The 22892-nt window shown below is 42.7% G+C and overlaps 1 protein-coding gene across 1 annotated transcript in view; it reads right to left on the reverse strand.

The window, feature by feature from the left end:
• LOC126355371 (uncharacterized) overlaps positions 1-22892 on the reverse strand; it is a 1038787-nt gene that overhangs the window by 275804 nt on the left and 740091 nt on the right. The window lies entirely within an intron of this gene.

The raw sequence follows: 22892 nt of genomic DNA on the forward strand, positions 1-22892 counted from the left end.
ATTACTGGCTCACGTGCGCTGAAATCTCTTTCCGCGAGCTGCGGTTTCGTCTGGTGGCTGAAAAAAAAAAAGAAATAAAAAAGAACAAAAAGAAAAAAAAGAGCTAGAAAGAAAGAGAGAGCTTTGCGGTAAAGCCGCGGAGGCACGAGGGAAACAGTGGCACATACGCGAGCTGCATGCGGAGAAAAAAATTTTGTTTCGGAATTTACCGAGGCCACTACGTTCGTGGAAGTAGCGATGCAAGAGTCCGCTGCCGCAACCCGAGCACATCATCTCGCTGAAATGTTAGTATGGTAGATGTCTCCATCAAGAGATTGAGTTGTTTTACCATTTCGTGAAACCCCTAACCATACACCGAATCGCTTTTAAACTGAATGATCAAGTGAACAGGTAAATTCCGTGTACCTGTATTTCGGAAAGGCGTCTCACACTGTACTACATCGCCGACTTCTAAAAATGATACGATCGTGCGGAACAGCTTTGCAGGTATAAATAAAAAATAGTGTTATCCGCTCCAGGAATATTTCTCCAATACAACCTAATACGTGCACTAAACTCGTACATTGAACTTTACGACAAATGCTTCACAGAAACGAAAGTAACATCAGCTGTGGCCCGAGAAAGCGTAACAGAATGTCTGATTATCAGTGCTATAAGACTTTGCGCTGACAGTGGAGCTGTACACAGGTAGTATTGTTGTTGAGCGATCGTAAGGAAATGATGGAAGTATTGGGCAAAATTTACGCTTGCTATAATGAATCGCAGCCCTCTTTAAAGGTGAATAAAAAGAAGAAAACGCCTCTAACGTGAAATAAAACAATCCCATGTTTACATTCCTGTTTCAATACCCTAACGAAATATTATCCGAAGAGACAATTCATTGAAAGTTCCGCAATTCCAATTGCATCTAGTAAGTAATTTCGTGTAACACATGTATCTCATGAAATTTATTATTTCTTGTGTTTACTTGTGTATAATGCTTGTCAAATATATGTTCGTAATATTTTGCTTTCAGTGATGAAGCCATAATTAAGAAAAATTAGGTTAGCATAGTTGTCTTTCAGTCGGCAGCACCAGCCGTAGAGCGTGTATCAAGCGTGTCGGGGGGGGGGGGCGGTAAGGGGGCGGAACGGATAAGATAACAGTTGTTTATTTACTTATTTATTTATTTATTTATGCATTTATTTTACCTGGCAAGATTAGGGCCTTCAGGCCCTCTCTTACACCTAACCAGGCATACTCAGATTGAACGAGTGACAGTTTCTACATAACATTAAGAACATATAACGTATTATGCAGTATCGATGTTAAAGGAAAAAATAGAGATTATAAAAGTAGTAGAATGATAATTATAACAATAAAAATATAATTATAACAATCAAGAATAATAATCATAATAATAATAATAATAATAGTGACTATGTACATGAAAGTAAACACACTTATCTTTTGTGAATGTCAGTTCCATTGTTAGTTGGGAATTTTCTCGTTATATTCTTGCAGCTTGTGAGTTATTCTCATCGAGCAGAGACATAAGACGATAGAATGGGGTGAAAGAGATATATAAGAGGTAGATAGGTTAGAGGAAGAGAAATAGAATGGTAAAATTCGAAGCTGTGATGGAGAGGAGAAAGAAAGAGATGGGAGGGGCACAACAATGGTGGTTATACCGTCCCTAATATGTAAGTTTTGAGTTCCCTCTTGAATGTTGAGTAGTTCTGGATAAGACGCAGATCACAGGGGAGTGCGTTCCATAGTCGTATGGCTGAGATGGAGAATCACACGGAGAAAGATTTTGTGTTATGTAAAGGTACAGCCAAGATGCTAGACGTATCCGATCTGGTATTGCGATTGTGGAATGATGATAGGTGTTTAATGTGAGAAGATAAGTATTGGGGGCACCAGTGGCTAAGAAATTGGTGAAGTAAGCACATCGTGTGGAGATCGCGTGCCTTATGTGGGCGTATCCAACCTAGCTGGGAGTATGAAGGACTGATATGATCATACAACCGAATATTGCACACGTATCTAACGCAAGCATTCATCACTAGCTCGAGGCTTCTAGAATTTTCACTATTTGTGCCGTGTTGAACTACATCGCAGTAGTAAAGATTAGGCAAGACTAGTGTTTGGACTAATTTTTGTTTAAGATGGGTTGGAAACATTTTTCTAAATTTTTGAATTGCATGTAGGGAGGAGAGCGATTTCCAGCAAGCTGTGACTGTTTGTTCTTCCCAGTTTAGGTGTTCATCCAAGATTATTCCAAGGTCTTTTGCTGTTTTTTGGTATGGTAGTTGGGTACCATTGAGGAGTATTGAAGGGACTGTTTCGCGAAAAGTACCGGCTGATTAACTTTGGATGAGATATAAGTATGACCTGGGATTTCTTGGGGTTTAGTTTCAGACCTAGGTTCTGTGCCCATCGAGAAACAGATCAAAGATCTGCGTTCATACTCGCTACTGCGCCAGCAATGTTTTTGGGGCTTGCACTTATGTACAGTTGGATGTCGTCGGCATATAAATGGTAGGTGCAGGAGTGAATCACTGAAGAAATATCATTAATGTACAGTGAGAAGAGTAGTGGACCAAGGACGGAGCCTTGGGGAACTCCAGAGCGCACACTTTTCCATGATGACTTTTCCGACCCACAAATGACTTGTTGACTTCTGTTTTTGAGGTAGCTGTCGAACCAATGTATTGCGCTGTTTGTGAAATTCAGCTGTTTCATTTTAATTAGTAATATATCGAAGTCAACTGTGTCAAAAGCCTTGCTAAAGTCAAGCAGTGTTAGGATAGTAGCTTCACGTCTGTCCATAGCATGTTTAATGTCATCAGTTACTTTGATTAATGCAGTTGCTGTACTATGGTGCTTTCGAAAGCCTGACTGATATTCGTCATGGATGTTATGAGTTTTGAGGTAATCTGTCAGCTGTTCATGGACGATGTATTCTAGGGTTTTAGTTATTGCAGGTAGTATGCTGATCGGCCTGTAGTCACCTGGCGACTTAGGGTTGTCAGTCTTGGGTATAGGCTGAATTAAACTTTGCTTCCACTCAGTAGGACTTTGTAATGTGGAAACTGCGTGACGTCCAAAAGGGTATGATCATTGGCTTTCAGACCAAGGGTGGAAGCATTTTCCTTATGATTGTGTCTGTAAACCGATCTCGTCCCTCCGTGTTTAAAGTACACCGTGCATGGCAAAATGGCGCTACCCACACTGGTGCCGAGGCAACTGTTAAGCACCACGGGTAGTATATTACAAGGGTTAAGGAAGGTTGCACAGATGTGTACGGGCAAGCAGTGTGCAACTATTGAGCGACTGACTTCCCAGATGAACCAAGGGGCTAATGACAGTGTCTCCTCAACGACCTTTCAGCAAACGTTGGTGTGTAAGTGCCTCCGCATCTGGGTCCTGGTTCGTGCACACATGCTGACTGCTGATCATCGGCAACGAAGGCTCGAATTTGCACTCCAGTATCGCAACTAGATGTCCACTGACTGGAGAAAGGTGGCCGTTTTAGATGAATCACGTTTTATGCTCCATCGGACAAATGGCCATTGGTGAGTACGGCGTGAAACGTCTGAAAGCAAACATACTGCAACAATTGTCGTTAGGGTCCAGGCTGGCGGAGGGTCCGTTATGGTCTGGGGAATATTTTCGTGGTAATCCCTTGGTGATCTCGTTGTTCTGGAAGGTACAATGGATCAATACAAATATGAATCTAACCTTGGGGACCATGCCCGCCATTACATGCAGTTGGTTTTTCCTCGGCACGATGGCGCTTACCAACAGGACAACGTAACGTGTCACACAACTCGCAGTGCACGTGCGTGGTTAGAATAGCCCTGAATTTAAATTCAGTCGAGATTCTGTGGGACCACATCGATTGGGGTGCACTCGTCATGGAACCTCAACCGAGAAACCTTGAGCACCTGGCCACGGCACTGCAGGCCGCACGGCTCTACGTCTGGTTTATTCCTGGTGTACAATACAGCTTCGCAAAACCGTTGTTTCATAATGTACACGGCTAGTGGTACACTGTTCATTCATTTCTCTCTCCCAATCACTGTACGCACTGCACACAATATACACACATTGTTCATACCGTAATATTACACGCTCTTCCAATTGATGTGAGGGCCATAGCAACAATGTCTGTTTCCCTTTTGGGTACCTCATCATCTTATTTGTCTGCCTGAAAAAGAAAGAGTGAGATTTTGACCTCTGAAAGAAGATAAGGTTTTAGTATTTAAGATTGTATAGCTTTCGTAGTAAGTTTTTATAGTAAATGAAAAAACAAGGAAGAACATAATGTGAATAAGTGAAATGATAAATGTTTTCTGGCGTTATTACGTATACGTGTTATATTTTTTTTTTTTTTTTGGTCATCAGTCTACTGACTGGTTTGATGCGGCCCGCCACGAATTCCTTTCCTGTGCTAACCTCTTCATCTCAGAGTAGCACTTGCAACCTACATCCTCAATTATTTGCTTGTCGTATTGCAATCTCTGTCTTCCTCTACAGTTTTTGCCCTCTACAGCTCCCTCTAGTACCATGGAAGTCATTCCCTCATGTCTTAGCAGATGTCCTACCATCCTGTCCCTTCTACTTATCAGTGTTTTCCACATATTCCTTTCCTCTCCGATTCTGCGTAGAACCTCCTCATTCCTTACCTTATCAGTCCACCAAATTTTCAACATTCGTCTATAGCACCACATCTCAAATGCTTCGATTCTCTTCTATTCCGGTTTTCCCACAGTCCATGTTTCACTACCATACAATGCTGTACTCCAGACGTACATCCTCAGAAATTTCTTCCTCAAATTAAGGCCGGTATCTGATATTAGTAGACTTCTCTTGGCCAGAAATGCCTTTTTTGCTATAGCGAGTCTGCTTTTGATGTCCTCCTTACTCCGTCCGCCATTGGTTATTTTACTGCCTAGGTATCAGAATTCCTTAACTTCATTGACTTCGTGACCATCAATCCTGATGTTAAGTTTCTCGCTGTTCTCATTTCTACTACTTCTCATTACCTTCGTCTTTCTCCGATTTACTCTCAAACCATACTGTGTACTCATTTTTCTTACCACTCCCATAGTCTGTGCTAAGTAATCCTTCAAGGAGTCAAAAAAAATTTTTTTTTGTCGTCTGTCTTCTGACTGGTTTGATGCGGCCCGCCGCGAATTCTTCTCCTGTGCTAACCTCTTCATCTCAGAATAGCACTTGCAACCTACGTCCTCAATTAGTGGTCAAAATCTTGTCTTTGTCAAATCGTCTAACAAGGGGACGGGGCCTAGCCCTCATTATCGATTTCGTCCAAATTTATTGTCTATGCAGAGTTTGGCCAGACGTAAAAGTGACAGAAATGGGTGCTCCAGACGTCCAAGTGTTTAGAAAAAATATTTTGGCGCAGGTCGAATGAGAAAAGGGCCATTTATGTAAGCGTACTTTGAGGCAGCATTTGTTGCTGAGGGAAGTGTGCAGAACGATAACCGGAGGGAAGTGGGGTTGATTCGCTATGTGCAACCTTTTCTTATTTTTTATTTTCAAATTTTTACTTTACTTATGCTGCAAATAAACTGAAATAATGCTCAATGTATTGAATTTATTTTCATAAAAAGGCGTGAAATGGAACGGCAGAGGAAAAATATATGAGTAAAAATAGATTTCCAGGAAGGGATTGAAAGGCATACACCAGAACTTCGTATATAAAAATAAATTCTTTTATTATTTTACAGTTGATGATTTACACCTGTTGGAGCGATATTCATCTTAACAACAGAGGAACATATTGGTCGAGTGCAGGAGCCGAGGGCTGCTCGAAGGTCCAAAATGAAACTAACGCACGTCCTTTATCGTTTAATTACAATTCCTTCTGGGAAAGTTATTTGCAGAGTCCTCGTGGACGTTATAAGCAGAATCCTTTGATGAAAATTATTTTCAATCTCAGATTTTGTTTTGCTTTTCCTTTTGATGCCTTCTCCTTTGCTCTCGTAAACTGTATGGTCTGCGAGCGACTGCTACGGTCGTAGGTTCGAATCCTGCCTCGGGCATGAATGTGTGTGCTGTCCTTAGGTTAGTTAGGTTTAAGTAGTTCTAAGTTCTAGGGGACTGATGACCTCAGATGTTAAGTCCCATAGTGCTCAGAGCCATTTGAACCATTTTGTACGGTCTGCACAGATTTTTAAAATCGTATTCTTATGCTGTTCACAAACTGCAGCACCTTCTAAACTTTTCACGCTGATCAAAGCCATAGAAACATGGTATTTTCCGAATTTAATTCTGACCAAAAATCGATTCTGATACCTGGTGTCCTTTTGTTGGTCCTGCCTTTTACATTCTTGCGGTGATATTTCCATAGAAACTTTCATCCTCTGTCACATATTTTTATTAAAAATGAAACTCCTGCAGCTGTAATTAAGACTTCATATTTCTTTGGCTACTAGTTTCGACTTTGTCTCAACGCCATCTTCAGGCCCCTACATTTTGATGATACCAGTTATGCGTGGCTGGGTACTAGAGGTCCGCGGTGAGACCATTACGTTCTCTGCATGGATGGTAGGCACTAACAATTGATATCATCAAAGTGCAGGGGCTTGAAGATGGCGTTGATGCAGCATCGAAACTAGTAGCCAAATAAATATGAAATCTTAGTACAGCTGGAGGAGTTTCATTTTTAATAAAAATTATACCTGCTGATGTCCCAGTATCATCAATTTAAATAGGATGTACGAAGACTAACACATATTAATTTATATCTAACCGAGAGGTGGAATACCAAATATTATAAATTCATCTTTAAAAAATTTTTATATAACGAAATATTTTCTTAATAATTGTCCTCCCCTACTTCACTCCCTTAGGGCTTGAATTTCCGAAAGCTCTTAAATGCCTACTTTTTTATTTGTTACCATGAAGCCAAATAGGAATCTTCGAAGTTGTAGGCTTATAAACGCATTAGTTTTTCTTTAATAATGATTTATTTAGAAAAGAACTCTCATTCACTATTCCACACCACAGGAATCAAATTTCCAAAAATGTTGAAACACACACTTCTTTCTCTAATCGAGAAATCAAATAACAGTTTTCGTATGTCTAGCTTCAAAATGGCCGTAATAGCGATATAGTTTTAGAGAGCCTCTCATCCCCCTTATGAGTAGAATTTCGGAAAATCCGCCCTTAAGATCAACACCCAGTTCAAATTTCGCTTATTAATCTTTAGAGGTTTGTGCTGGGTGATGATAATACAGTCATGACATTGCCTTTTTTATAAGTAGACCACTAAGTACAATACTTTGAGCGCCATTTCTGTTTATTTGCAGTGTAAGTAACATAAAAACTGAAAACAAAAAGTAATTTTAAGGAAGTATCTGCATAGGGAATCGACCCCGAGACCCTCTTATTTCCGTTCTTTGCTGTTTCCGCTGCGCCAACAGCGGCCTGCTAACTACTCTCACATAAATAGCTCATGCTTCGGCTGAATAACGGCAAAGATGTCCATTTTTTTTCAAATGCTTGACCATCTGGAGCTCCCAGTACTGTCACTTTCATTTCTGGCCGCGTTATGTGTACATCATAAATTTGGACGAAATCGATTATTAAATGTGACGATCGCGTAAAGCCAATATTAGCGGAGGCAAATGAAAAACGCATATTTTTTGGAACTGTTCTAGGAAAAGGCAATGCTCGCGTAAAGGTTTTTGCACATAAGACGCTATTCTAGAATACCGCTCTATATTTGGATTCCTTATCATGTAATCATGACAACAGGAATCGAACAGCTTGACTGATATGCTGCTACGACCGGAACAGGTCGTTAACAACGCTTAAGAGAGTGCAAGAGAAATTCTGGAGCAACTTACACAGGAGTCCTCGGTAGAAATGTGATGTGCTTCTCGCAAAACCCTTTTCGATCGATTTAGAAAACTTGCATATCGGCTAAGATTGTGAGACCATCGTATATCTTGCATAGCTATCAAGAGACTAAGATAAAACAGATTAAGTCACACATAGACGCACAAAGACAGGAATCGTTCTGTCGTTCATTATGCGAATGGAACATTGGTAACCGTTTACCTTTTATATGAAGATGGTCCGAAAGGACAGATACCTTTGGTCACAATGCAGCACTCTAGAATGAAATGATAATTAAATCAAGACCCTACGCTGTCGACAGGCGTTGATGTACTTCAACAGTGCCTGTCATGTAAGCAGGAGATCCCAGTTTCGAGTCCCGGTCGGGGCACACGTTTCAACTGTTCCCATTGATGTCTTGGGATCGAATCCCTATCGGGGCACAAATTTTCAACTGTCCCCATTGATGTACATCAACGTCTGTCGAAAGCGTAGGGTCTTGACTTAATTATCATTTCGTTTACCTTTTATCCCACGTAATGAGGATGGAGCCCCTTCACACCCGCACCGACGTGGTGACCATCTCAAAAGATCTCACCTCTGTATTTATTAGTTCCTAATGAGGGCTTCACGGGATGTAGAGCCGTGATGTTATCCATGGGTTTGGGTACTAACATGGTCGCATCGAGGAAACAGACAGTGAGCGAAAAGCGAACACAGGGTAGCGGTTTCAAGGGCAGAGGGGGAAAAAAAGTGCCAAGGCAAGCGCCACGGGAATGGAAACCTCTGCAATAATCTCGATGGGTAGTAAGAGCAGTAGCGGTTTCTTGCTAACTGCGACAGACCATGCAAGGATAGGGTGGATGTTAGTTTAGGGTATCGAGCAATGTTCGGTGTCGTTATCGTAGCTTAGACCGTCATAAAAAGTGCCAATCTTTTTGAGGTGATGTACTGCTGGCTGAGCACCTCTGAAGTCTCCGGGGCCAACTGCAACGTCTGTACCCGTGACATGTCAAAACTGTCACATAGAAAAAACTGTAAAAGGGTATTGGTTGAGGTTGTTTGCGTTTAGTGCGCAATGCGTCTTCCCTGCGTTGATGGTTTTTAGGCTAGTTTACACCTGGCGGTGCCAGTTAATTGAGCTGTGCTGCAGGGTTCATTAGTATTCGTCATGTTTTTGTGTTGGTGTTATCCATACGTGATTAATTGTCCCTGATCAGTGATGTTTTTGGCGGTTGCGCTTCCACCTATGATTGTGATCGTAGTTACCCAGGTTAAGGATGGCAGGATTGTTCGAATATCACGTTTTCCTGTAAAGTCGTGTGGCAACTGTTTTGACTACCTCTGTAAAGGTCGGTGCTTGTGGAGTACATATATCGACTGTACGCAAAGTTCCGAGACTAATTTTATTCCTTGCGTATAACCGACGTTACCGCAGTAACTACGGTGGCTGATTGAACTAACAGCTATTGACAACGCATGTAAATTCGATCAGTTTATTGTGAGCAGGCAGTCTTACGGTAAGAACTTGCGGCCTTAGTGTGTCAACATCTCTAAATAATGTGTTCAAGACATTCTCCAGAAAGTTCTCAAAAAGTGGAAAATGTGTCCAAAGTTTATTCCGTTCACTTTGATTCCAGAACACACAAACAACGCTTCGAGGACGCCTGCCGCGATTAAATTGAAATTCAAAAAGCGAGCAATTATTTTCTGGAAAAAAGTCATCAAGAGGGACGGAACTTCGTTAATACGACGCTATCACGAAACGACAGAGTGCATAAATTCACACGAAGGGTCAACGCTTTGACGACAGAACCGTCATTCCATTCAAGCCAATTTACTTATTTATTTAATCGGTTGGCTAGAGCCCCGTCGGGCAGACCGTTCGCCGGGTGCCGGTCTTTCAATTTGGCGCCACTTCGGCGACCTGCAATCGATGAGGATAACAAGATGATGATGAGGACAGCGCAACACCCAGTCCAAGGCCGGAGAAAATTCCCCGATCTAGCCGGGAATAGAACCCGGGCCCAGAGGACTCACAATCCGTAATGTTGACCATTCAGCTACCGGGGCGGACATTCAAACTAATGGAGTGAACAAACGGAAATGCCTCATAAGGAAGGTCTTTTCTGACAGTTTCACATGGTTGTATGAACGTTCTGCGTATTGTACTCAAGTGACGCGAGACCAAGTAGACCACCTGAAGTAGAGAAACCACCATCTGAACGTTTCTATATTTTCTGTTAAGCCACTTTCCAAACCTTTTGCACTAACGGTCACACTGGTGAGCTAAATTGTTCAAATGGCTCTGAGCACTATGGGACTTAACTTCTGAGGTCACCAGTCCCCTAGAACACAGAACTACTTAAACCTAGCTAACCTCAGGACATCACACACATCCATACCCGAGGCAGGATTCGAACCTGCGACCGTAGCGGTCTCGCGGTTCCAGACTGTAGCGCCTAGAACCGCTCGGCCACTCCTACCGGCAGTGAGCTAAAACGTGATGACAACTGCCCACCGCAGGATCGAATATAATATGGGGACGTTCGTAAGGAAAGATATAAATGAATCAGAGACCAAAGAGAATGCATTCTAACGATTATATATATGTCATATGGAATTTTTTTGGAAATTTGTGGTAAGTTCCTATGGGACCAAATTGCTGAGTTCATCGTCCCTTAGGCTTACAAGCTGCTTAAAATGAGTTAAAGTAACATGCCGAGGATAACACATAATCCCATGCCCGAGGGAGGACTCGAACCTACGACGGGGAGGTGGGGGGGGGGGGGGGGGGGGAAGGGAGCCGCGAGACCCGTGACAAGGTTCCTGAGACCGCGCCGCGCAGCTACTCCACGCAGCGCGCAGCGACTTAATATGGGAAGGTCCATAGACGACAGTGATTTTGACAAAGAGCGGATTGTTATGGCCCGGAGCCTGGAAAGGAGCTTCCCGAAAATGGCGAGTATGGTCGGCTGTCTGCGTACTACTGTCGTGGGCATATTTGGAACGTGCTTCAACGACGGTGAAACCACCAGCAGGCAAAGTGTTGGACATGCACGCCTCACTACAGAGCTCGAAGGTAAGCTGCTTGCCCGATTTAAATAGCACGGGAGGCGGCAATTTAGAGTTGACTAAAGAATACATTGCTGAGCACAATTTTTCGACCACTCCATTCAGCACAGATGATTGAACGCAGAGCTCCCCACCATTCGACCAGTGCGTGTTCCCATGTTGACCCCTCGTCGGTTACGATTGCAGTCGGCACTGGATCATCGAACTTGCACGTATATGAATGGAAACGTATCGTCGGAAGAACCAAGTTTCTTGTTGCACCAGGTGACGGTAGTGTCCGATTGCACCGTCAACAGGGAGAACTGATGGGAACATGCACCTCTTCACGGAAGCATGCCAATGCGGACAGTATTATGCTACTGGGGACAATCATGTGGGTTCCCATGGGACCTGCGGTAGTAATCGAAGGCAGAGTGAGAGCTGTGGACTACGTACACAAAAGGCATTCGACGCAGTTCCCGGCTGCCACCTAAAGAACAAAATATGAGCGTACGGGATCTCACACCAATTGTGTATTTGGACTGAAGAGCGTAGGCAACCAGCATGCCATTCTGAACGGAGGTAAGTCTTCAGACTTAAAAGTAACCTCGGGTGTGCCGCTGAGGAGTGTGGTCTTCAGTCCAAAGACTCGTTTGATGCAGCTCGTCATGCTACTCTACCCTGTGCAACTTACATCCTTCTAAATCTGCTTACGGTATTCATCTCTTGGTCTCCCTCCGCAATTTTTACCTCTCCCTGTAACCAAATTATTCTTTTGTTTCCTTTACTGCTTGTTCAATGCACAGACTGCGTAACGTATGGGATAGGCTAGAACCATGTTTCACTCCCTTCTTAACAGCTGTTTCCCTTTCATGCACCTCGACACTTATTATTGCTGTCTGGTTGCTGTAAGAGCTCTAAATAGCCTTTTCCTCCTTGTAATTTATCGCTTCTATCCTCAGACATTCAGAGAGAGTATTCTAGTCAACAAAAGCGTTCTCTAAGTTTACAAATGTTATAAACATAGGCTTGCCTTTCTTTCACCTGTTTTCTATGAAAAGCCGTAGAGTCAGTATTGCCTCACCAGTTCTTGCATTTCTCCGGAATCCAAACTGATGTTCCCCGAGGACGGCTTCTACAAATTTTTCCATTCTTCTGTAAAGAATTCATATCAGTATTTTGCAACCACAACTTTTAAAACTAATAGTTCGGTAATATTCACATCTGTCACCATCTGCTTTCTTTGGAATTGGAATTATTATATTCTCTTTGAAGTCTGAGGGTATTTCTCCAGTTTCACACATCTTGCTCACCAGACGGAGAAGTTTTGTCATGGCTGGCTCTTCTAAGGCTATCAGTAGTTCTAACGGATTGTCGTCGACTCCCGGGGCCTTTTATCGACTTAGGTCTTTCAGTGCTGTGTCAAATTCTTCTCGCAGTATTATATCTACCATATTATCTTCATCCACGTTCTCTTTCATTTCTATAACAGCACCCCTAAGTACATCTCCCTAGTATAGACACTCTATGTACTTCTTCCAACTTTCAGCTTTCCCTGTCGTCCGTTGTGACCGAGGTGTTCTAGGCGCTTCAGTCCGGAATCGCGCGGCTGCGACGGTCGCAGGTTAGAATCCTGCCTCGGGCATGAATACGTGTGACGTCCTTAGGTTAGTTAGGTTTACGTAGTTCTAAGTCAAGGGGACTGATGACCTCAGATTTTGAATCCCATAGTGCTTAGAGCCATTTGAACCATCAGCTTTCCCTTCTTTGCTTAGGACTGGTTTTTAATCTCAGCCCTTGATATTCACATAGCTGCTTCTCTTTTCTCCAAAGGCGTCTTTAATTTCTCCTAATGACATACGCCTCTAAAACCCTACATTTGTCCTCTATACATTCCTGCTTAGCCATTTTCCACCTATGTCAATATCATTTTTGGACGTTTGTTTTCCCTTTCGCTTTCTACATTTGCTGTATTTTTATATTTTCTCCTTTCGTCATTTAAAGTCAATATCTCCTGTGTTATCCAAATATTTCTACTAGGCCTTTTTACCTACCTGATCCTATGTTGCCTTAACCATTTCATCTCTTAAAGAGTCTTCTACTGTACTCATGTCCCCTGTATTAGTCAGCCGTTCCCTAATGCTGCCTCTGAAACTCCCGTCTCCTTAATTTCCCACCCCTTTTTCAATTTCTTTAGTTTCGCTCTACAGTTCACGACCAATACACTGTGGTCAGAATCCACATCTGTCACAGGAAACGTCTTATAGTTTAAAATTTGGTTCCTAAATATCTGTCCTACCATTATATAATCAATGTGACACCTTTCGGTGCCACCAGATCTTTCCCATATATACAGCCTTCTTTCATGGTTCTTGATCGAAGTGTTAGCAATGATTCAATCATGCTCTGTAAAACAGAGGCTAGGAGGGGGACATCTAATGATACCACACTCGACCCTCACCCCACCTTGTGCGTGGATGACGGGGACAAGTTTGAAATCTTCAATGGGATCCCCCGTTCTTTGTTGCAGATTACGATTCTACGACGAAATCTACATACTTTTTGTCTGAAGCATTTCTTCGTTTCGCCACAGATGGCGATGTAATAGGAGGAATGTAAATGGGTACACACCCGTATTTTACGACATGTTACTCAATGGCCCCTGAATATATTATGGCACGTGGGACCCCACTTCCATGCTGAAATGGTAGCACAGACCAGCAATTCACAACATCTAACTGGAAACCCCATTCGCAACGTTGTATTCCCGCGGCAAATCGAACAAGGGACTACCCGGCGCACTACTGTGGCCGTCTCTCGAGGCGAAAGTTATTCTAGTTTTCCAACTACAGTGAGTGTTCAAACGTAGTACCGCCAAATTCAGTAGATTTACTGATCTGTTCTTCAAATGACCGTATACAGGGGAGAAGCACATCTGAGGAAATGTCAGCACAGTCGATTCTGATGTGGTCGATCATGCCTCCATGGTCTGTTGGCACTTGCTAGTACACCTTATCTTTCAAATGCCCCACAGAAAGATATGTGGAAACATCAAATCCGGCTACCTAGCGCGCCAATTAATAGGGCCACCTCTGCCTATCCACTGACTAATGTAAGCGCGATCTAATCCCTCCCGTGCTTCACTTGCGTAGTGCGCTGGGCAACGGTTATTCTGGAACCACATACGTTGTCGAACGTCCAGACCAACACCCTGCAGTAGCACCTGTTTCAAAAACTTTCCGTATCTGCGTCCATGATACGTGCTGTCAATAAAATACGGACCAATGAATTTGTTCCCCATGGTTCCATACCATACGTTAACCTACCAAGGACGTTGAACCTCATCTTGCCGTAACCAGTAATGCATGTTATGTCGGTCAACGCTACCATGGTTTGGTTACGAAGTAGTACCTCGACAAAGAACGTGCGGGTCGTTAGCATTAGTTGACATCCCCATCCACAAAACACATCCCGGGTACAGAAAACGGAGCCATGAAGTTCTTGATGCAGTGACACGGTATGCATGATACTTATGACGATGCAGCATTGTGACAATTCTGCCTGCAGACATACCGGAATCGCGGTGTAATTGTCTTGCGCTGCCGCTGGTACAGCTATTTCACTAGCTTCTCCTGAAGCACGTTTGCTTCATTTCCTTCTGCCGCTCTGCCATCAGCCATAAAGGCGTTCACAACCTTGTAAAAGAACGAAGGAGAGCGAGCTATCTCAGGAAAACTATCGGCATACAAGGCAACAGGAGCCTCAGCATTTCACCTACATTATCCGTAAATCAGTATCATTTCATTTTTTTCTTCTATGGTGCAACATATATCACCCACTTGCACGTCTGTTCTCCAGGCAATAAACACTGCGCAAGTACTGTAGTGTTTAGAGCCGCTATCTGTTCTGCTCCCGCACGACACGCGACTCCGGTAGCAGTGTACTGCCTGTCATGATACGTTGAATCTTCATGTGAATTTATGCACTCTGTCGTTTCGTGATACGTTCGTTTTGATAACACCAAGATCCGTCCCTCTTGATAACTTTTTCCCTGAAAGAAATTGCTCGCGTTTTGGATTTCAGTGAAATCGCGGCAGGTGTCCGCGAAAGGTTTTTTTGTTCTGGAGTTAAGGTGTATGGAACAAACGTTGTTGACATTTTCCTCTTCTTGATAACATTTTGTAGGGTGTCTTAAACACTTGATTCAAAGATGTTCCTCTGTTGCTACATGGTCACAATGGCGCTATGAGTAGTCCTCACTTCGATACGTTGTGTGGTATCGTTGTATGCTTCTCCCCCTCTCAGATATACAAATTGGAATTATAACTTTTTTGACCCGATGCGCAGTTTATGAGATTAGAAAATTGTAGCGAAATGAAAGAAGTCCTGCAGTAGATCGACGTTTGGTGCAGGCAGAGGCAACTGACCGTCAACATAAAGATATGTAGCGTATTGCGATTACATGGATAGAAGGACCATATATTGTATAATTATACAATTATCGAACACTCTCAAGTAAGGCAGATGCCATACTGAGATTCATTGGGAGAGTCCTCAGAAAATGTAGTCCATTAACAAAGATAGTAGCTTACAAAACGACTGTTCGACATATACTTGAATATTGTTCGTAAGTATGGGATCCGTAGCAGACAAGACTCACAGCAAAAATAGAGAAGACCCAAAGAAGAGCAGTATGTTTCGTTACCGGTTCACTTAGTGAACACGAAAGCGTCACGGAGATCATCAACCAAATCCAGTGGCATCCGTTGCAAGGGAGGCGTTCTGCATCCTGGTGTGGTGTATTGTTAACGTTGTGAGTATACAAGTTCTTAGAAGAGCCAACAAATATATTGCTTACACTTACGTATATCTTGCGAAAAGACTATGAAGATGAAATTAGAGAGATTTGAGCACATACGGAGGCCTGCCGCCATTCGTTCTTCCCGTGAACTATTAGTGACTGGGACAGGAAAAGAGCGAAGCGACAGTGGTACAAAAGTAGCCTCCGCCACATACCACAAGGTGGTTTCCGGAGTACAAATGTAGATATACATTTAGAACGTTATTGCGGGACAATTTCCTCGTGTTCACCGATGGCAGTGGTATCTTGCCACAGCATAACTGCCCATGTCACAAGGCCAGAATCGTACTACTTGAGGGGCTTGATAGTGAACTGACATTGTCTTGGTCATTAAGTTAGCTTAATCTAAACCCGGTGAAACACTTCTGGGCACTTATCGGGCGCCAACTCCGCGATCGTAAACCACCAGGCGATAATTGACCTGTCTGAGTGGGATAAATCTGTTGCCACATAACTACTAAGTACTTGCCGAATCCATTCCACGCATAGTCTCTGCTTTATTCCATTCTAAGAGTCGTCCAACACTCTATTAAACCATAATCTTTTCTAATCATAATATAAGGCTGTAGATCAGGCTACGGAAAAATTTTAGTCGGCCACTGTGGCCGAGCGGTTCTAGGAGCTTCAGTCTGAAGCTGCGGGACCTTAGGTTATTTACGTTTAAGTAGCTCTACGTTCTAGGGGACTGATGAGCTCAGATGCGAAGTCCCAAAGTGCTCAGAGCCATTTGAATTTGATTTGAAACATTTTAACCCATTGGCCTCATGACCGAGTCGGTTTTTTGTGTACGACAGTTGAAACACCCTCGATTAAAAATTGTTCAAATGGCTCTAAGCACTATGGGACTAAACATCTGAGATCATCAGTCCCCTATAACGTAGAGCTACTTAAACGTAAATAACCTAAGGACATCACACACATCAATGCCCGAGGCAGGATTAGAGCTACCTAAATCTAACTAACCTAAGGACACCACACACATTCATGCCTGAGGCACGGTTCGAACCTGCGACCGTAGCAGCCGCGTGGTTCCGGACTGAAGCGCCTAGAACCGCTCGGCCACAACGGCCGACTGAATATTTGACGTTGGTCTTATTGGTCGTCGTCGTCTATTGTAGTGAAAGCTGCCATTGTGACAAAGAGTTGCTATGTATTAACTGGTGGCTGGTTAGGACTGCCCGTAGTCTGCGATGTACATCATGGGATAGCTCCATGTTTAGTGTTGGTCGGCCGCTTTCCTATTTCGAGAACCTCTCCGACTTTTCCCTTAGCTGGTCTGAATTTCATGGAGACATCATTCTTTCATATATTTAGTATGCTGACCGACCAATAAAAAATCAACATTAAATTATCCAAGCTTTACGCATTTCACACCTCTCCCCTCGATGCTGTCACCGCATAAACATATAGAATATTTGGAGGCACAATGCTTTGTATCTGGAAGTATACGTATGCATAAAATAGTAACTAGCAATCACTCGTCTGATTGTTGCCTATAACAGTACCCGAAGCGTCGGTTGTGTTAACACAACTTGACGCTGTCAAGCCCCTTCTCTGTTTGAGAAGCTTAATGAGAATATGCAGTACAACTGATAGTTGTCATTGTTGTCGTCTCCAGTGCTAAGTGTGGTTTGATGCAGCTAACCATGGTAGTCTATCCTGAGCAAGCCTCTCCGCCTGGTCACAATAACTGCAGCTTACATCCACTGCTTCCCTTTTGCTATATTCAAGCGTCAGTCACCCCCTTTACCATTTTTAATTCCCTCACTTAGTGTCACTAACAAGTTATATCTACCTTGATGCCTCAAGATGTGTCCTGGTCGCTTCTTTTATTCAAATTGTGCCAGAAATTTCTTATCTCTCTATTTCGATGTAGTTCAATAGATATCCGTTCTATCCAATCTACAGCATTTTTCTACAACACTACATTTCAAAACCTTCTATTCCTTTCTTGTTTGAACTGTTGGTTGGTTGATTTGATTCTTGAGTTTCTCCCGGCGTATTTGATAATCAAAATATCCACGGGTGTACTGATGATGGCGACATGCATGATCGCCGAAATGTTGTGCCCGTTTGACACTGTGGATCGGCAATATTTTGATTATGTTGGTTGGTTGGTTTGGTGGAGGGGACCAAACAGAGAGGTCATCGGTCCCATCGGGTTAGGGATTAGGGAGGATGAGGAAGTACGTCGGCCCTTTCAAAGGAACCATCTCGGCATTTGGCTGAAGTCATTTAAGGAAAGCACGGAAAACCTAAATCAGGATGGCCGGAACCGTCGACCTCCCGAATGCTAGTCTGAACTGTTCAATTGCGTACTCTCCATACAAATATCTTCGTAAAAGATTTCCTAACACTTAATAGTAGACATTTTGCTTTCTCTAAAACGCATTTCTTTCCATCCCCAGTCTGCATTTTATATTATCTATAGTTTTACCGTATTCCGTCATTTTGCTGCACAAATAAAACTCATCTACTACTTTCAGTGACTCGTTTTCCTAATCTAATTCCCTCAGCATCGTCTGACTTTACTCAACAATGTACCATTAACTTCGTTTTTAACTCCATCCATTCCGTTCAACTCATCTTCCAAGTCATTACATTTTTGGTTAATAATGCGCTCCAGACAGCCGCTGAGTAACCTGGTTGCACATTGATTGATCAAGCTGAAACGTCGTATTTCACAGGTTGTAGTATTGCTGCCGATGGCATAGTGTTAAGTTTTAAAATTTCAGTCGTTATGCCTGAACAGCAGCATTGTGTTGTCAGAAAGTGATAACCAGGGACAACTCCAGTGTTCGTTGTTCTGCTTAACATAGCCGTTGGGCTCAACAAGCTTTTGTACCTTTTTGTATATCTGCCCTGTCGAGGCAACTTTTGTGCGGATGTTATGAAAACTGCAGCGCTTCGCCTAAGAATAATTGCACTAGTTTATCTTCTTCTTATGTTGCACTTCAAGGTTTAGGCACTCATATCTGTTCCACCTTCACTTTTCTCTGTCACCTTGTTCTTGGTCTTCCTGTATCCCTTCTTCTCCTTCACTGGTGTAGCATGGCCTGACGCCGGTTTCTCTCTACGCTCATTTTTGTACCCGATGCTTTCATTTTCTTCAGTCTTTTCATTAATATCATAAACGTTTAGTTGAATCCTTATATCTTCATCTGTGATAAATTGGTAGCACCTCCGACTTTCCTCAGACATCTCCTTGCTGCTGGTTGTAGTTTATTTTATCACATTTTCTAGGGATCCATGACTTACTTCTATATTGCAATACAAGTGCACCATGCTTTTACAAAATTTTAATTTTATTATCTTCCATATTTTGTTCTGGAATGCTTTATTTATTATTCCACATATCGATTCATATTTGTTAATATTATTTTCTATATCCCTGTCCATACCATAGTTTACGTCGTATCCTCAAAAGTTAAGGATAGAGACCTGCTCAAGTGGTGCATTATCTATTATTATTTTTGAGCATCTAAATCTACATATACATGATTACTCTGCTATTCACAAGAAAGTGTCTGGAAGAGGGTTCAATGAACCACCTTCATTCTGTCGCTCTACCGTTCCACTCTCGAACGGCACGCGGGAAAAACCAGCACTTAAATTTTTCTGTACGATTCCTCATTTCTCTTATTTCATCGCGATGATCATTTCTCCCTATGTAAGTGGGTGCCAACAGAATGTTTTCGCAATCGGACGAAATAACTGGTGATTGAAATTTCATGAGAAGATCCCGTCGCAACGAAAATCACCTTTGTTTTAATGATTGCCACTCCAATTCACGTATCATGGCTATGACACTATCTCCCCTATTTCGCGATAATACAAAACGAGCTTCCCTTCTTTGTACTTTTTCGATTTCATCAGTCAGTCCTACCTGATGCAGATCCCACACCGCACAGCAATACTACAGAATAGGGCAGGAGGAGTATTTCACATTACGAGCCGTGAGTTTAGTTTTCTTTGGTAATATTCGTAGATTATATTCACTTTTCCCTGATTGGTGTAGTATATATGTTGCTTTTTGTAGACCGCCTTTACTTTCTTCCAAAACTGTAACATAGGCTGCATACAGAAGGTTACGGATGTATTTATTTCTATTAATCTGTGTACCCGAATTTACTTCCTCTCTACTTCATAACCTTATTATTTACATATACATTAAGGAACTTGGGCGACAGGATACAGCTTTGCTTAAGTCCCTTGTCGGCAGTGATTTCTTCAGGCTTATTACTGCCAACTTTTATTAGCAGTTTTAGTCCTTGTATGACGTATTTATAGCTTCAGTAGCTTATCTTGGAAATTCAGCTTTAGTTTGTTACCTCCCATGGTTTCTTTCTGTTGACCCAACTGCAAATTATCCGCAGAAATCTGAACTACTGCCGTTAATCGTGCACAACGCTGCTGACCGCTGTGGCGTACAGCCTTGAATAAATTAAATACCACCAACTCGGCTGCAGCCGCCATTTCGTAGCTTGTCGGCTGCAGCAGCGCTATGAACGTAAGTATTAGACTCCCATTTCCATAAAGAGGTGAACGGAGCTACACGTGCATGTGATATGCAGCTGAATAAAATTAACAGTCAAAAACAGTTTTTGTTTCCTAGTTTCTACTGGAATTATAAAGCGAATACCATGATGGCTTTTGCAATTATATCACAGGCATCGTGGCAGCTTATTGTCCTCATAAAACATGTAAAACTTCCTTGCACTTACTTTCGTCATAAGTAGTGTATGCTCTAGACGTAATAGCATTAGTAAAAAGCAAAAATGATGATATCCATTAACTGCGTTTGAGGGATGTACTTAGTAATTGGTGACGATACTGAAAAACAAATACATACTTTTCTTTACGATTCAAATTTTTTCATGTTTAGGTTTGTCTTGCAGATTGTAACTCGTCTTACATTTACATTACCTAATATATCAAGCATATCCAATATGGATATTTAAGAACCTACAACTGTTTAAACAATATGAGTATAGAAACGGACAACCAGTCACCTTTATGAAATACTCGTTTTTTTCCAAACACTGGGTTTCGAATCTCTCCAGGATTATTCAGATGCTGGATTGGAGGTTACACGACTATTTCACACCGTACATTATTCCTTTAACCATCTGAATAAACCTGAAAAGGTTCGAAAATCGGTTTTTGGAATAAAAATATGTTTCAAAAAAGGTACTGGTTGGAGGTTTCTGTGTTTTTATCTTGTATAATACATTGAAGCGCCAAATAAACTGGTATAGGTATGCGTATTCAAGTACGCAGATATGTAAACAGGAAGAATACGGCACTGTGATCGGCAACGCCTATATAAGACAACAAATGTCTGGCGCAGTTGTTAGATCGGTTACTGCTGCTACATTGGCAGGTTATCAAGATTTAAGTGAGTTTGGACGTGCTGTTATAGTCGGCGTAGGAACGACGAGACACAACACCTCTGAGGTAGCGATGAAATGGGAATTTTACCCTGCAACGATTTCACGAGTGTACCGTGAATAGCGGGAATCCTGGAAAACATCAAATCTCCGACATCGCTGCGGCCAGGAAAAGATCCTGCAAGAACGGGACCAACGATGACTCAAGAGAATCGTTCAACGTGATAGAAGTACAACCCTACGGAAAATTTCTGCAGATTTCATTGCTGGTTCATCAACAAGTGTCAGCGTGCGAACTGTTCAAATGGTTCAAATGGCTCTGAGCACTATGGGACTCAACTGCTGTGGTCATTAGTCCCCTAGAACTTAGAACTACTTAAACCTAACTAACCTAAGGACATCACACACATCCATGCCCGAGGCAGGATTCGAACCTGCGACCGTAGCAGTCGCACGGCTCCGGACTGCGCGCCTAGAACCGCGAGACCACCGCGGCCGGCGCGAACTGTTCAACGAAATATCATCGATATGGGCTTTCGGAGCCGAAGGACCACTCGTATACCCTTGATGACTGCACGGCACAAAGCTTTACTTCTCGCCTGGGCCACCATTGGACTGTTGATGACTAGAAGCATATTGCCTGGTTAGGCGAGTCTCGTTTCAAATTGCATGGAGCGGATGGACGTGTGTGGGTGTGGAGACAACGCCATGAATCCACGAACCCTGCATGTCTGCAGGGGACTTTTCAATCTGGTAGAGGCTCTTTTATAATGTGGGGCGTGTGCAGATGGAGTGATTTGGGACCCTGATACGTCTCTGACAAGTGACACGCATCCTGTCTGATCACCTGCCTCCATTCATGTCCATTGTGCATTTCGAGGGAGTTGGGCAATTCCAGCAGCACAATGCGACACCCCACAAGTCCAGAATTGCTACAGAGTGGCTTCAGGAACACTTCCACAGGCCATCAAACTCCCCAGACATAAAACATTATTGAGCATATCTGGGATGCCTTGCAAATGTACTGTTCAGAAGAGATCTGCACCACATCGTACTCTTGCGTATTTGTGGACAGCTCTGCAGGATTCATGGCGTAAGTTCCCTCGAGCACTACTTCACACCTTAATTGAGTCCATTCCACGTGCACTTCTGTGTGCTCGCGAGGGCCCTACACGGTATAAGGCAGGTGTACCAGTTTCTTTGGCTCTTCAGTGGATAATTAGCCAAAAAATACAGGAAACACATCCTCTGTCTAGTAACTGTCACTTAAAATAACGTTATCACATTTCTCACGCCTATTCTTTCACTAACACACTTTGCAGTGGCATCCTTCACTACGTGGCGGTCATATTTCCTCAAAAAAATAAACACGCCTTTTCCAGAAATATACGTACAGTTTTCTCTGTGACAGTGTGACAAGGAGGAATAATGTGAGCAAGATTCTTAGCTGCTTTGCGTGTACCTCCCTAAAGTACTTGAAGCGACAATTTCGATACGAAAATTTGGTTTTCATTGACACGGAAAAATTTTGTCTGCCATCTGAATAATGTTTAAGGCTGCTTCCAATACGCATTATAAGCCGTCGTTGGAAGTGTAATTCTGAGTTCGGTTAATCCAAGACCTCTATCTCAATGAGACTCTTCACCTTCTGAAAGTGGTACATGTATTTCTACTTTTATTGTTTCATAGTTCTCCCGGCTAGATAGTTCAGAGGCTGTTCTTCCTCGAGTGAA

The sequence above is a fragment of the Schistocerca gregaria genome, chromosome 3 (assembly GCF_023897955.1).
Source record: "Schistocerca gregaria isolate iqSchGreg1 chromosome 3, iqSchGreg1.2, whole genome shotgun sequence".
Lineage (NCBI taxonomy): Eukaryota > Metazoa > Arthropoda > Insecta > Orthoptera > Acrididae > Schistocerca > Schistocerca gregaria.